This window comes from Fukomys damarensis, unplaced genomic scaffold, assembly GCF_012274545.1.
Source record: "Fukomys damarensis isolate Sample0158 unplaced genomic scaffold, DMR_v1.0_HiC HiC_scaffold_39, whole genome shotgun sequence".
Classification (NCBI taxonomy): Eukaryota; Metazoa; Chordata; class Mammalia; order Rodentia; family Bathyergidae; genus Fukomys; species Fukomys damarensis.
In genome coordinates, this window is record NW_022900951.1 from 101673537 (window position 1) to 101688891 (window position 15355).

The window sequence follows — 15355 nt, forward strand, 5'->3', positions numbered from 1 at the left end:
TTTGGGTTTTAATTCACATTTATTTATTTATTTATTTATTTTCCATTAAGTCTATTGGTACATTTTAAGTATATAATAATACAGTTAGATTCATCATTAGGATCCTGTCCTTTTGCATGATGTATCTTGGTTCTTATTTTTTCCCAATTCCCCTATCCTCCCTCTGCCTCCCCACCATCCTACTCTATTTACAAAGACTTTGTTTCCATATTTTTCCTTTTCTTATATTTTTTCTTTTCCTCTTCCCCTATCACTTCTCATATTCCTTTAGCCCTTTTCTTCCTATTTCACAATACCAATTATACATTTTGATCCTTATTTACATTTTTCATTTTTCACACCAGAGAAACTATTTGGTGTTTACATGTGTGTGTCCTACTTATTTCACCTAAGAGTATGGCTTCAATATACATCACTTAGCTGTAAATGTCTCTAGTTTTTCATTCTTTATGGTTGAGTAATACTCCATTTTATAAAAAAAAACACATCTTCTTTATCCAGTCTCCAATTGATGGGCAATTAGGCTGTTTCCAAGTTTCAGCTATTACAAACTGTGCCACTATAAACATGGGTGTGCATATATCCCTGTGGTATGATTCTTTTGAAAAATACACAAGCAGAGGAATAGCTGGGTCAAATGGAACCTCTAATCCCAGTTGTTTGAGGTATCTCCATATTGATTTCTTGACAGCAGCCATTCTTTCTGGGGTGAGGTGGAATCTCAGTGTTGTTTTCATCTGCATCTCTTGAATGACCAGTGATGTTGAACATTTTTTCATATATTTATTTTCTGCCTTTATTTCTTTTTTACTGATTTTTAAAAGTATTTTCAAGTCTGAGCAATAGGTATCAATTTCCCAATCAACTGCACAGCCTTCCCTCTTAGAGGTCACTAAATCTCATTAGTGAAATTAATACTATCTTCCCAAAAGGAGTTTCTTATTTGGCTTGCTTAGAAATTCTGTCAATGCTTTTATATATAACTTAAAGCTTTCAATATATGAAGTGACAGTCACAAAATACATTCATTTGGGGCCTGGGGATTTAGCTCAGTGGTTCTGCCGCCTGCCTCACAAGTACAAGGACCTGAGTTCAATCCCCAGTACCAAAAAAACAAAACAAAACAAAAAATTCATTTGAAGTATAGAGTAAGCATATAGATGATATTCTTATATGTTTCTATATATAATACCTGTGACATTAATATATATATGTTTAATAAATATATCTTCAGAAATTATTCATCTGCACACGGCCAAACAAACACATTTTAGGGCTAGTTAATACAGTAAATCACATATCAATATCACTCATATGCTTGCAGTTAAGCAGAACAGCTTTAAAAAAATAAAATCATTAATGTTAAAGGCTGGGGGATGAAATGTACAGAGTATAAATTCAAACTGTTGATCAGAATCATTTTGTTGATAGGAATTGAGTTAACTAGGAACAGAGCCAAAATTTCAGGTTTAAAAGGCTTCCAGCCACTACGTGGTTGTGGTGTATTTATATACCTCTATATTTAAACACAGGTGGTAATTAGTGAGATTGAGACACCTTTAATAAGGTATCATCATAGGTGCAAAGAATGTGTAGCATAAGATGAGTTCATTATCAATAAATTCCATGAATTAATCATCTCTTAGGACATTTAATTTTAAATGTACCTGAAAAAAACTGGATTATTGAGATAGACCATCTGCAGTATCTTCTTCTAATTTCTCTGAACAACTGAAGAGTTTTCTTAAAATGTCTGAATGCAGCTGGGATACAGAAATTATAATATCTAATAAACCAATTGTCCATCTAATCTGGCACCTTCCCTTTGACAGGTGTCTAAACCAGATAGAGACATTAGAGGTTATATACACACTTAGAATCCACCAATTATGCAAAACTATGCAACTGGGAAATTTTCTCTTTGACTTTAGACAGTAATCAGATTTTCCCTGAAGTACACAAACTAATAGTCACATACTTTTATTTTGGCTGCTTTTCAAAATCATTCTTATAGACAACCTAAAACACTAAACTGATTCCAAATAGATTTCCTTTAATATAACTATATTAAAATTCTACTGAAAGATAAAAATATATAGACATATATACATATATACGTATCTGCATCAGCATGTCAAATATTTATTATACCTTTCATTTGAATAGGAAAACAAATGAAAAGTAAGTATATGGTAATTTTTGAAAGGGAAATTGTGGCCATTTTTCCATGAAAACTGAGCAATTGAATGAATAACAAAACATTATTGTTCAACTATCTGAAAACATCATGATAAGTGACTGACTTTCTTCCTTGCCCATCCAAAAGCCAAATATTTCTGAAAGGTTATAGGAAATTGACATGGCACAGAAGATCGAGGTTTAGAAAATTCACATGTTCAACACTGACTGACCTATTTTTGTTTTTGTTTTGATCAGGGTTTTTGTATAGCACAGATACAGTTTGATAACAGATATAGCTAAAAATACAATTAATAAAATGCATGTACTTCAACATCAGCAATTGTATACAGATATCCCAAACATTACCTAAAATTTAAAAATGTAAATAATTCTTCCTAATTTTTAAAATAACTACTTTATTCTATTATTAATAATTCCATATGGGACATGTATATTTGAAATTCTATTTATATTAACACAGAAAAAAGATCTTGTGACCTTTACATAAACACATACACACATTCTTTTTTCATTACTAATATCCTCTTTTGGGAATTATTTTTTTCTTGGGAATAATACAGAAATTTGTTTGCAGGTAGAATTTATAAGAATAAGTATTAGTTTATCAGGATTTATAAATGGTATTGCAAAAGACAACATGGATTGTAATTCAGCTCATATTAGATATTGTGATTCCAATATTCAATTTCTTAAATTGCAATCAGCCCCCAAAATGTTACAACAATATATGAGAAACATTAAAAGGCAATTTCCTCATTGTTGACTACTTATCAACTCACAACTTAGTTGATTAAAATTAAAACAATCAGTATGCTTTATGGTGATCTGTAAAATGACTATTTTACAGATTCAAATAAGCATATTCAAATTCATTTGGCCTCTAAAAAAGGAAGTGGGGAGTAGATATTAGGACAAAATCGTTCTATTTGAAAGAAAAAATAACCTATGCTACTGGAAAATTCAAGCATCATTTATATTTACTCTGATCGTTAACTAGGGTTCTTCAAAATCTACAAAATCATAAATTGAAAGAACTTTTTTTCAATGTAATAGCTATTATGTAACTATTCTACAGCTGTGAATGTGTTATAACAAACACACTTTTTAGAATACATAAATACAGATAAGAATGAACAAATCAAAACCTCTATTTATGTGACTATCTTAAAAGAATTGCTAGAGTAGGGACAAAGAGAGATGAAGAAAGATCATCAGGAAAATGACCGATTTTTGTTCTGCTTAATCATTTATTTCTAGCAAATTCAATTCCCCAGTCTTTTACAGTTACTTTCAGGGACCAACAGGCTGGCATGAAATTAAATTAACAAGCAGGTTCCCATCCTGAATTAGTGATTCCCAGCTGTCTGTCCCATCAGGTTTCCATGGTAGTAGGAGAATTGGTGGAAAATGAAGTACTGGAAATTGTAAAGAGCTAACATATTAAACCCTTTAAGATGATTTCTTTAAATTGATGAATCAGTATGACAAGGGATGGGAGAGTGTAGAACTAAAGTTAAAGTTTTAATTTTATGGCTTATTGAAAAGGCCAGAGTGTTCCTATTTTTGTAATGGTTAGAAAATGCATGCATTTTTAACTATTTCATAAAAAACTGTACACTCAAGATGACATTTAATTCATTATGTCTTTCATGGTAATCCAAGAGTATTTAAGGTACTTTGCATGCATTTTGAAGGGTTTTTTTCTTTCTTGCCATAGATATTGACTCATTAGCCTTTTAAATAACTCCGAAGCATCAACACACTAAGTCTAAAATTTTGCAACCAACCAGGTGTTCCTTTGCAGCACACTAATCAGTTGAATATTTGATAGAACTTTGCACTCACATATTTAGGTGTCTAAGAGACTTGTCATAAGCACCATGAAAAAAAAAACACATTAATCTTGGCACAGGAAACCATAATTACAGACAGGATGGTTGGGCTGGGGATTTAGCTCAGTGGCTCCGTGCCTGCATCGCAAGTGCAACGTCCTGAGTTCCATCCCCAGTACTGAAAAAGAAAAAAAAATACAGATAGGATGGTTCCCAGAAAGGGTGTCACAGGGATGATCTAATAATGTGAAAAGTATTTCATGTGCTGATTTTCCAAATAAATTCTCCACTCTTACAGCTAAAATAGGAAGTGTGTGGAGAACCCAATATTTCAGAATCGTTAGAAACATCATCCAAAGGATAGTGTTTATTTGGCATATATGCATGCTTTGTCATATGCTATCATTTACCTAAAGTAGATACTTGGACAGGAAGTACAATTCAGTATAATTTTTAAAATTATAAATTACCCAGCATTAAAATTTCAGGTCCAGAAATCAGTCCTCAAGTTACACAGAAATTCAACAGGCTTCATTTATTAGGCTCAGTGTTACTATTTTTAAAATATCCAGGACTCACTTCAACTGTAAAAAGATTTACTGTCCCTAATTAAAATCAGTTTTCTTAAAATATATACAGAAATAAATTTGTATTAATATTTTTACAATAATTTTCACTTTATGTGTCATCCTATTCTTTCTTTTTAGCCCTATTTTTCATGAGTTCCAAATGCAAGCAACCTCGTTGGTCTTACTAAATTGTACCCCAGCACATCCAGCAAACTATAGAATCTCTATACACTATAAAACCTATTGTAATAGAACATCAGTCCTAAAGAGACACCTATGGTCAAGTCATCAGTGTTAAGAATAATCCAAAGCTATGTAAAGCCTTGAGTACAGTTCACCTGCTCAAAGTAGCATGGTTCTAGCTAGTTGAATTTGATCTTTACATTTCTCTTCTTAAACAAAAATCAAAGGACATAGAAAGAAATAGAAATAATAAATTAAGCCAAGACTAATACATTAACCACATTAATAATACATAATTATTAAATTTGATTAAAATAATTTACCTTTTAGAGGAAGGGAAAACTATAATAACCCCTACTCAAAATAGTGATCTAATACTCAGAATCTGAAGATGATTTAAAGCAGATTTTGTAGATGTGAACTATTTTGAAATTTGATTCATTTTAATTATCATAATCAGCAGCTACATTTCCAGTTAGGGATATATATGTTAATCAGAATTGCTAAATTCTGCATCTTACAGTATTTTTCATCATTTCATCTGCCTGTGGTTATGCTGGTAATCCAGTTCAAACCTTTCTTCCAAATGATAATGAAGAAAAGCTTTTTTAAAGTACATATGGGATTATTATTTTTAAGATTAAAATTGATAGCAATTTAAGAACACATAATTTTAATAAAATTAGCCCACGTGTTTTATACTTGATGTATGGCACTCACATGACATTGCTTCCAGGTGGGTTTGTGTGTATCTATTTGAGTGTGTGTGTGTGTGTGTGTGTGTGTGTGTGTGTGTGGTATATGTGTAGTAGGATAAATATGACTACACCAAGAAAATTTGTTTATTAAAAATTAATTATTGAGTCAGATATTCAAAATGTTGGTCTTATTTGATCTTTTACATCTTTCATTAGTAAATAAGTAATTGCATACATAGCAATAAATACTTTGGTAAAGCTTAAGGATTTATTAAACATAATGTATACCAAGGAATTGATAGCTATACTTGAATGTGATGTTGATGAACTTTGTGCAAAAGCAAGTTTCAAGGAAACATTATATGCCTATCTTGAACACAGAATATTTTTAAATAAACATGTTAACATCAAAATCTATGATTTCCAAGTTTTAAAAGCTGTCATGGTAAACAAATTTCTAACTCAGTCTTCTGTCTTCAAAAGCAATATAATATGCAATATTTTGCAGTTTGATAATTTAATGTAATATTGTACAAAGTAAAGTTGAATGTAGGTTGTTCTGCTTCAGTAAGCTTCTTTGTATTAAAAGCCTCAGAAAGGTATAATGACTACGAGGAAAACTGATCGTGTCAGTGTTATTTACATGCATGGTAGCTGAATTGAAATACAGACTTTCAGAGTATTCAAACTTCGAATTAGGTCATTGCATTTCATGATGGTTCCATACAATAGGATTTTACTTTTTAATACATCTATATGCTTGAATGTTTATCTTTAGATCACAATGATTCTAGGAAGCATTGTTTCCATTATTCCCACTGTATATCTTGTCAAACGACGTGAATTACTAATTCATAATTGAGACCAGACTTAATGGTGAATACATCATGTATTCAAAATACAGTATATTTATTCATCTTAAGTGTTTGACATTCTGGGGACTGAATTTTATTACTTTTATTATAAAATATTAGTTTTTAATAGATTTGTTTCCCAGAAAAATCATTTTTTACAAATATTCTAGTGAATAACCTGATATCTTGTAAATAACATTTACAGAATGAATTCATTTTAGAAATTACCTGAAGCTTTTTTCAAATGCATATTGTGACTTTCTTGTCATTAAAAGTTTCCAATGTTATTTTAGCATAACTAGGAGCTTTTAACTACCCTTAAAATAACTTTGCAAAAGCAAATAACTTAACACATCACAAATGAAGTCTAGTATACCTGGACAAAAAAATGGCAAAACTAGAATTTTGATTTTTCGGCTATGTAAGGGTCACACTATGGCTTATGAAAATTCATTTTTCCCCATATTGCAGATATGAAGAGCACAGGGTGGGGGTGAGCAAGCAAGCAAATGCTAGATAATCATGGAGCAGAAGTTAGAGCTGTGGAACATCTTTTCATTAAAACAAACAAACAAAAAGCTTTTCTTTCTCATGTTGTACTTATCCTTGGCATCATTGGAATACCCTCTGCTCCAGATAGGAAGATTTAGGAATAAGAAGGTGGACTGTGATATTTCAGCCAAAAGATATAATAAAGCAGACATTTGCAATGTCTTCCTCGCACAGAGAGTAGCAATTGATTCTCACACTACAGTGTACCTAGCTTGTTAATTATAATCATAGAACAAAATTCTAAAACTCAAGGAAGCTGTCTATGATACTTACCACAAACGCGATCAATTAAATGCTAATCTAACAGTATCTATTAGGGTCCATTGGGGCATTTCGTTTCCTTTCAGTCTAGGAAGCCCAAATGGCATCTAATTTCCCTTCTATAGTACTGGGAACTTCTCTTTGTATTTCTTTGGGCCACCTCAAAAACAGCTTTAGATTAGCATCCCAGGAAAAGAAAAACAAACAAAAAAGGGTAAAGTTCACGGAGTCTCCTAACCAATTGTTTTCATACTGAAGATGTAGAGTTTTTCTACCTATATTATCACACCGCCAGGAGCATGATGCAGATCTGCTTGAGGCAAAGCTGCCGACGGCGAGTACAAGCTGCAAACCAGCTCCCTTCCCTGCCCCTACTCTCCCAGTGGTGAAATAGACGCGGAGACTACATCTAGTAGTGGAGTGAGATCGACGGTTTCTGCAACTGTAAACAACCCGCTGCACGGGGCTACTGAAATGTTTAAATACACTCCTGGCAAACACATCCACTCACAAAGTAGCGCTAACAATCTCTCTCCACTTCTAGGCAAAGCATCCTAAAACTGAATTGGCAACCCGCCCGTGGCATACTGGAAGAAAGTGAGGTTACATTTCCCCAGGCATACCTAGTGGAGGCTGAGCTCTCCGCAGTTGTGCTGGCCGCTGGTAGATCCCAGGGACCAAGTCTCAGAGTGAAATGGGAAAATCCACAAATCCCCGTAGTTGAGCCAAGACCAAAGGCTCTTGGAGCACGGATTGTTCTTAATGACTGTTTCTTTTACAAAAAGTGGGCTATAGGGAGAACGCATCGGGTGGGGCCCTCGATGCCTTATGTTAGAAGGATACTAGAGTTCTCCAGAACCTGGGCTCCCTGAGTAAGGTTTGAAAAGAAATTCGGAAGCAAACAGGTACTAAACTGCGTCTTAGCCCAGGATATCCCCTCTGGAAGAGATAGCAGTAACTAGACCTGAGCGGACGAACCCTAGGCGGACGGTCCAGGTGGGAGGGAAACCAGAGGAGATCCATTCCCTTCTTTCTTTGGAGATGGAGCCCCTCAACCCCACCTTAGCATCCAGGTCCACTTGTTAGAGCGCCTGGTCTGCGCGAGAGCAGGGCGACAGACTCCCTCTCGGAACTGGAGGAGTTGGTTGGCAAAAGTGCCCGCCTGAGAAGCTCAGCAAGCCCCCGCAGGGCAGTGTCCCCAGGGCCTGCTGAAAGCTTGAACCACTAACAAGGCCAACCTCCCATCTCCCCGGAGTGGTACAGAGCCCAGGGGTCGGTGGAGACCGCGCGAGAAGAAGGTTTCCAAGGCTCCGCTATCTCGGGCAGGAGTCCCAGAGCGGGCTCAAGGGGCTGCTCCAGCCTGGAGCCGCCATCCGCCGCTGCAGCCTCCAGGCAAAGTTCGCCCAGAGTCTTGGGGTAGAAGGGAAGGGGGTGCCGGGCCACAGCGAAAGAGGTAGGAACCGAAGGAACGCACCTACCCGTCCAAGCGCAAGTTTCTGTGGTGTCCTCAGGTGCGGACCCCTGCCCTTTCGGCAGGTGTTCAGCTCCAACGGGGGCTGCTAGTGCCTGGGACCGCGGGCTTCTGGGCTGGTTCCTGCTGGAAACGACTGTAAATCTATGAATGAATGAACCTATGATGATTAATAAAATTTTCAAAATGGTTGGGATGCATTCTCCACCCCCCTCATTCCTTTTATGGATCCTGTGATGATATACGAGAGAGAGAGAGAGAGAGAGAGAGAGAGAGAGAGAGAGAGAGCGCAAAAAAGGTGAGCTCAGCCCTGGGGCACTCAGAGGTGAACTCCGAGCTGAGCCCGAGCCGCCGCGCTCCCTGGTGCAGGGCGTCTGCACGGCTGATGGCTGCGCTGATGTTTCCCTGGCCGCCGCCGCCGCGCTCTAAGGCTGGCCGTGGTGGTGCAAAAATGTTTCTCCGCTACTCAAGACCGAAAAACCTGCCCTGTCTACTGAGCATGCCCGGTTTGACAGCTCCACAGCCGAGGATTTTTTTTTTTCCTTTTTCCCAAGACTCCAGGTTTTATCCGCAGCTGAGACTGGGGGTGGGGGGGATCAGGAGGAGGAGGAGGAAGAGGACGAGGAAGAAGAGGACGAGGAAGAAGAGGAGGAGGATGAAGAAGAGGAGGAGGAAGAGGAGGAAGGCTGAAGGAGAAGGTGGCGAGCAGAGGAAGGGAAGTCCAGATGAGAAAGATCTGACTGTGAGAGGGTGGAGAGCGAAGAGAAATCTGGGCATGAAAGCAGAAGGAAACATGAACCAACAAAATTTAGGTTTCATACTACTGTGGGTAGATTTCTGGCGAGAGGAGTGGCATGACCAGTATTTGCCATGGGTGAGGTGGGGTGGGGGATTCGGAGGAGTATTTGTCAACCCCATCATCCACTTAGGACAGTCTTTCCTAGTCATGATATATAGAAACGCAGGAGTGCACACACGGACACACACAGGAACGTGATCACTGTTTTGATGCGTAAAGCCTTGGGACCCACTTAGAAAAAATTCTAAGTCTTTTTCTAGGATAACTTTGGAGGAGGAAAAAAGAAAAAAGAGAGAAATTGTTTGGGTTTCTTTTCTTTTCCCCCTCTTCCTCGCCTTCCAGACAAGCCTGTGAAGGCAGTGCATAAACTACACACAAGCTCTCTTGCATTAGTGGATAAGAGAGCACCGCCACTGCCTCCCGCTGTCAGTGTGACCCTAACGCGCTAAAGCTCGCTACAAGCGGCCTCCTGGTGGCGCGTCAGGTCAGCACTAACGAAGTCCCCATAGTGGTGGTGATGGGGGGACTGCTCTGAATCCGATTCTGCCTGGCCGCCCTGGTCCCAGGGTTCACCAAACAGCTCTGCCCCTCACCCAGCTGGGCACGAGGGCACGTACCTGGATAGACCTAGTGCGCTGCCCCAAGCCCTGGATCCCTCCCTTCCCAACCTCAGCTTCCTCGAAAAAGCGGAGAAGTGGAATTTGCACGCCCAGAAACTCGCTTCAGGAGCCTCAGGAGTCCGACTGGGCATGCTCAGGACTTGGGAGCGCCTCGCATGAAGGCACTCCGCAGCCGCTAACATCTGCACAGCTGGGCCAGATGTGACTGAAGAGGGAAGCTTTGGCGCCCTCTTCTTAGAGCAGGCTCCAGTTCCGGAAAGGGCGGCGGCGACGCCCACAGCAGCTTTCTTCCCCGCTTCCTAGCTAGAACTAGACCGTGGGAGATACCAATTGCCGAGCCAGGGGAGCCCCACCAACTGGAAAAAAAAGCCCTGAGTCTTGCAGACTCTCAAGACCCTTACCCCCAGCGCTACCTCAGCCACAGCCAGGTAGGGGGCGCGAAGAGCAAACAGTCCGGGAGGGCTCTGCTAACCTCTAGGTAAAGAAATAATAGCGCGAGGAACAGTCAAAGCTTCTTTAGGCGAAGGACGTTTACTTATGTTTTTCTTGAGTGAAGAAAGAAGGGCTTGTGTGAATGTGCGAGTGTGCACTCACGTTTTTAATTTTCATCCATAAGAAAAGGAGATAGGAGAGTGAGAAGCTATTGCCAAGTTGGGAGTCCGCTAGGGGTTTCGATAAAGCACGTTTGGAGCGCAGGCGGGTGCTAATTACCGGGATGAGTTGCTTTTTGCGCGCTCCAAAGCTTCCAGCTGTTCCCCTCCCTGGGTGGCAGTGGCTTCCTTCGGAAGGCTTCTGAACTGGATGGGCTTTGCGCTCCTTAGCAGGGGGGTCTGGGCTCAGTTTCCAAAAGAGAAGTAGTGTAGGGTGACACCAGGGGGAGATCTCAGAACCTTGTGTTCCCATCTTCCCGGCTTTTGATCCAGGTATTTGCAAAGAGGGAGCACTGTAAACACAGCACACCACCAAAGGGAGGATATGCTTTGAGCTGAACACTCTCCGGGGAAGAATCAGGGAATCAAGAGCACATTCATTGCTTCCGTCCCTTTTCCAACACTGCCTTGGGCTTCAGGTGGGAAACATTTGGATCCCTGTGGCTCCAACCCTCACGCCCCTCCTGCCCTACCGCCCTGCCAACAAAGAAACAAAAGATGACAAGCAGAGTCTGTAGAGGCATAGGAATTGTTTCCTGTGTGATCTCTCCTTCAGGCTGTTGAAAAAAGCAGTAGGTAATGGAAGGCTATAAAACCTGTCTTTCCACCGGTATGTAAATGAATTCCCTAAAGCCCAGGACTTTCCTTCAGAACAAAAGCAAGCTCTTTATATAAGTCTAAATGATTTTATAAATTCCAAATAAACAAAAGAATGAAAGATTTCTCATTAAGACTTGCCTAATCTTCGAACTGTTGAGGGAAAAGACTGTAAGGATACCTCCTAAAACCCTTCCTCAAAGTTCAGAAAAGTAGAAAGAAACATTTCGCCACTAACTTGACCAATGACTGAAACATTCTGAATCTAAGGACACTCTGGAACCGGTGATTAAGGAAAGGGAATTCTGTTAAAACAGAAGATAGAAAACCCATGACAGCCCTGGAAATGGAATACACAATTTAAAACTGTGATCATCTCACTCTCTGCTGGTCTGTTACTTTTTTTTTTCTTTTCTTTTTTTGAAGACACTTGAGGAAGGGAGTGATACTAAGGGATTTTGTGAAAAGAGATTTAACTTTCTTCTCCCCTGGAATTTCAGCAATCTGTTTAATCATTTAAAAAATTCTAGTGACTCTTCCTTACATTTTCTCTCACATTTTTCCTTCTCATTTTCGTAACCAGGCTTCTGTGGCTCCCAGGTGTCCTTCATTCATTCGGTCTGCACCTGCAACCCTATAGTTCTTTCAAAACATTGTTTTCCATCCTAATTCTATGGTATGAAGGGCCTTGTCACTTTTTTTTCTTTTCCTAAGAACTGATCTGCTGCTTTCAGAGGTCTATATCTGTATATTGTAGGTGAATTTCCTAAAATACTTATTCAACTTTAGAGATTCCCCAGACACATTTAAGCAACAGGAAATTGCAGAATTTTCAAATACTTTTTCTCATGAGACCAAGAATTTCCATTTCCAATATGGATATCAGGAAAAAGGTGTGCTAAATTGCTAGTTTCAGAATGGTAAGTGTTAAGGGCAATATAACCAATTGTAGCAGAGCATTCAATCTCTATAGGACAGTTACTGGGTTGCCTGGTTTATATTGTTCATGTAATTTGCAAAGAATTTTAAAGAGACATGCTTTTTTCCCTCACTTATGCATGTGCACACAAACACCTTTATATGTGTATTCCTGGAACTAATATCATTATATAAATTCAATTCAGTACGTAGTTATGGGACATCTACCATATTCCAGGAACTGCCAACACCGGGAATAGGCAAAGAAATTCAGATTTAAAGAAGCTAACAAATGTTCAAAGATTTGTGAAGATTTCACTAATCAACAAGGATGTATGGAGTGGCTATTAACATGTACCTAGAACAACTCAGTCTTAGCAATATTTAGATGCTCTGGCTTTGATTTTTTAAACAAAATGTATTTGTTTAATCCATAGTTTGCATTCTGTGAGAAAATGAATAATGAAAAATATCACTTATCTCAATCTTGTTTCTAAATACCCTCATAAGTAAGAGTGTAAGTACAATAATATTAGAAGACTATAGTCAATAACAATTACATAAAGAAAATCAATATGTACCATCTGAAATGAAGGAGTTTCATCTGGTTGCTTGTCTAATGGAAGATGTTTTCAAAGGCAGACTTTCAATATGTACTTGTTGTGGTGAACTATTGTTTCCCCTTGCAACTGATAGCAATGTCATCCAGTGATTGCTACTAGTGGTTAAAAATAGTACCGGCATGTTGGCTTTTTGATGCAATAATTGGAAGCAGGCAAGGTACCGTGATGATTTTCTACCCAAACAACTTCCATAAACAGGTCTGTAACCTACCAGTCACCAGCTTGCTGATAGGGAGTGCCTATTTTCCTCTAGCTGTGCACTGCTGAGAAAAGCAGCCACCCTGGAGAAAGCTCACTTCATCCTTGATGTGAACAGTTGGTGGTCAGAATTCTGCACCCATCTCTTCACAGTAGAGTCATATGTGTTATTTTTCACACACCCTGGCAAGGCTCAGGAGAACAACTGACAAGCTAATTAAAGTCGTCTCTTTAGTGATTCCTATTTAGTATCCAAATGGACAATGTGGTGGTGCTACTTCTCTGGCTAGGGTGCCCAGGAAAAGCAGAACTTATTTGCTTTTTTAAAACTTTGGGCTTAGTAAGTCATTTTGTATTCCATGTAGCAAATCCTGCTCAAGGAAGTGTACATTCATATATAATATCCTTCTCTGGAAAGCCTCTGTCAATGCTGCAGCACATTATCTCAAAATAATATATATCCCTAATAGAGATTAATCATAACTTTCAGAAACCAAGGCTTCTCAATAGGGTGCAATGGTCATTCATTCAAACTATAATGCATTTAAATAATTGCCTAAATTTAAAATTATAGACAGTGAAAAGAATGGTATCGTGATCTTTATGTAAAATTCACTTACATTTGATATTTGTACACATAAACCAATATAGCAGTAACAATAATTTGTATCCTCATAAAGATAACACAGTGCCTTCTCTTGCAGATCTGAGAGCTGGCAGTACGCTAGTGTTTGTCTTTTTATTGGAAATACTTTTAACAATATTACTTTCTGGCACTTTTTAACTATCACAGTTGTTGAAGAGTGGAAAATTGATTTCAAAATGTACCATGATTTCTGTTTGAGAGATGAAATTACACTCCCCCCTCCAAAAAAAAGAACTTGAAAAGAGTATAGAACAATTAGGATTGTTCTGTTGGCATTTAAATTCACTTGAACTTCTTTCTAAGTTTGTGACCTCATCATCATAACCTTTTAAGTGAATTATTATCATGATTAACAGGTAACTACTAATTTATATTGTAATAACTAAAGCATTTAATGCTTATAAAATACATACTTAATAATGACCAAAAGAGTACTTTATAATCACATACATTAGCAATTACTATTTGATGCTAATAATTATTGGGCTATTGTACGATAAACAGTTTTGAAAATGCATCTTATACGAAAATTGGGAACTGAGTGTACATTTCCACACAAAACAATAAACATGAATAATTCCTTTTCATATTAAGAAAATAGGTTCCATATATTTTTTTCACTCTCTTATTCATGCTTTCACTAAATAAACATTTACAGCACAGCACCTATGTTCCTATTCAGTGTTATGTACTGGGAAAAGAGTGGTAAACAAAGCAGACCTTTACCCTTGTGGAGATTGCAATCTACTTCCAGAAGATAAACACCATCACCCTCTGATGGAAAACATAATTCTAAACTGATGCCTGCTCTGAAGTAACAGACAAGGCATCTGCGAGAGAACAAAGAAGACTTGATGTAGATTGGAGTTGTGGTCTCTAAGCAGGCTTCCCTAAACCAGTGGCTATTAATCAGAGACTTGGAACTTGTGTACTAGTTGCATTCTAGGCAGAGAAAACAGGATGTATGGTAATCGATGGGAGAAATACCTGGGCACATCAAGGATAACAAGGAAAACCTATATAGAGGATGTAATGAGCTTGAGTAGATTAGAGGAAGGAGTGATGGAAGATAAGGCCCCTTAGGGGCTTTGATTTAGAATTGGGATTTTGCATTAAGGACAATGACAAGTCGGGACATGTGTGATCTCATCTAATATACAGTTCAAAGGGTCTTTGTTCATGTCAATCCGATCTTTATGTTCACTATCAATAAAACATTTTGACCCTTATTCTTCTCTTCCTCTCTGTATTATGTGCCTACTATTCTCCAAGTGTGGTCCAGAGACCCTTGGAGACTGCTTTTGAGTATTTCAAGGTGTCTGTGTAAATTTACTTTCATAGTACTGGTAAGATATTATTTTCCTTTCACTTAGATTTTTATACACATATATTAATTAAACATCGAAGCAGAGATGATAATATAGGTCTATTAAATTAAACCAAGATTTAAACATAAAAATACCAGTCTTCTCAATAATTATTGTTTTACATTATATAACAATTTTTCATGAAGATTGTATTTGTATTAACATGTAATAGGTTTATTACAATTGTTTTAAGTGAATTGATTCATAAATATCTAGTTTTTGTCTGTTTTAAGTTCTGATACATAAATATCAATAGGTATAAGCCACAAAAACAACAGCACTTTGGATCCTCAATAATTTTTTTTTTTTTTTGTA

The 15355-nt window shown here is 37.9% G+C and overlaps 1 protein-coding gene across 1 annotated transcript in view; it reads right to left on the bottom strand.

Annotated features, from left to right (window-relative positions):
* The window catches only part of Tenm1 (teneurin transmembrane protein 1), a 788119-nt gene extending 779370 nt beyond the window's left edge, over nucleotides 1-8749 (bottom strand). Inside the window, exon 1 of the mRNA XM_010608026.2 lies at nucleotides 8630-8749. The gene's annotated coding sequence lies outside the window, so the exon portion shown is untranslated. The remainder of the gene's footprint in view (nucleotides 1-8629) is intronic.
* Nucleotides 8750-15355: the final 6606 nt, after the last annotated feature.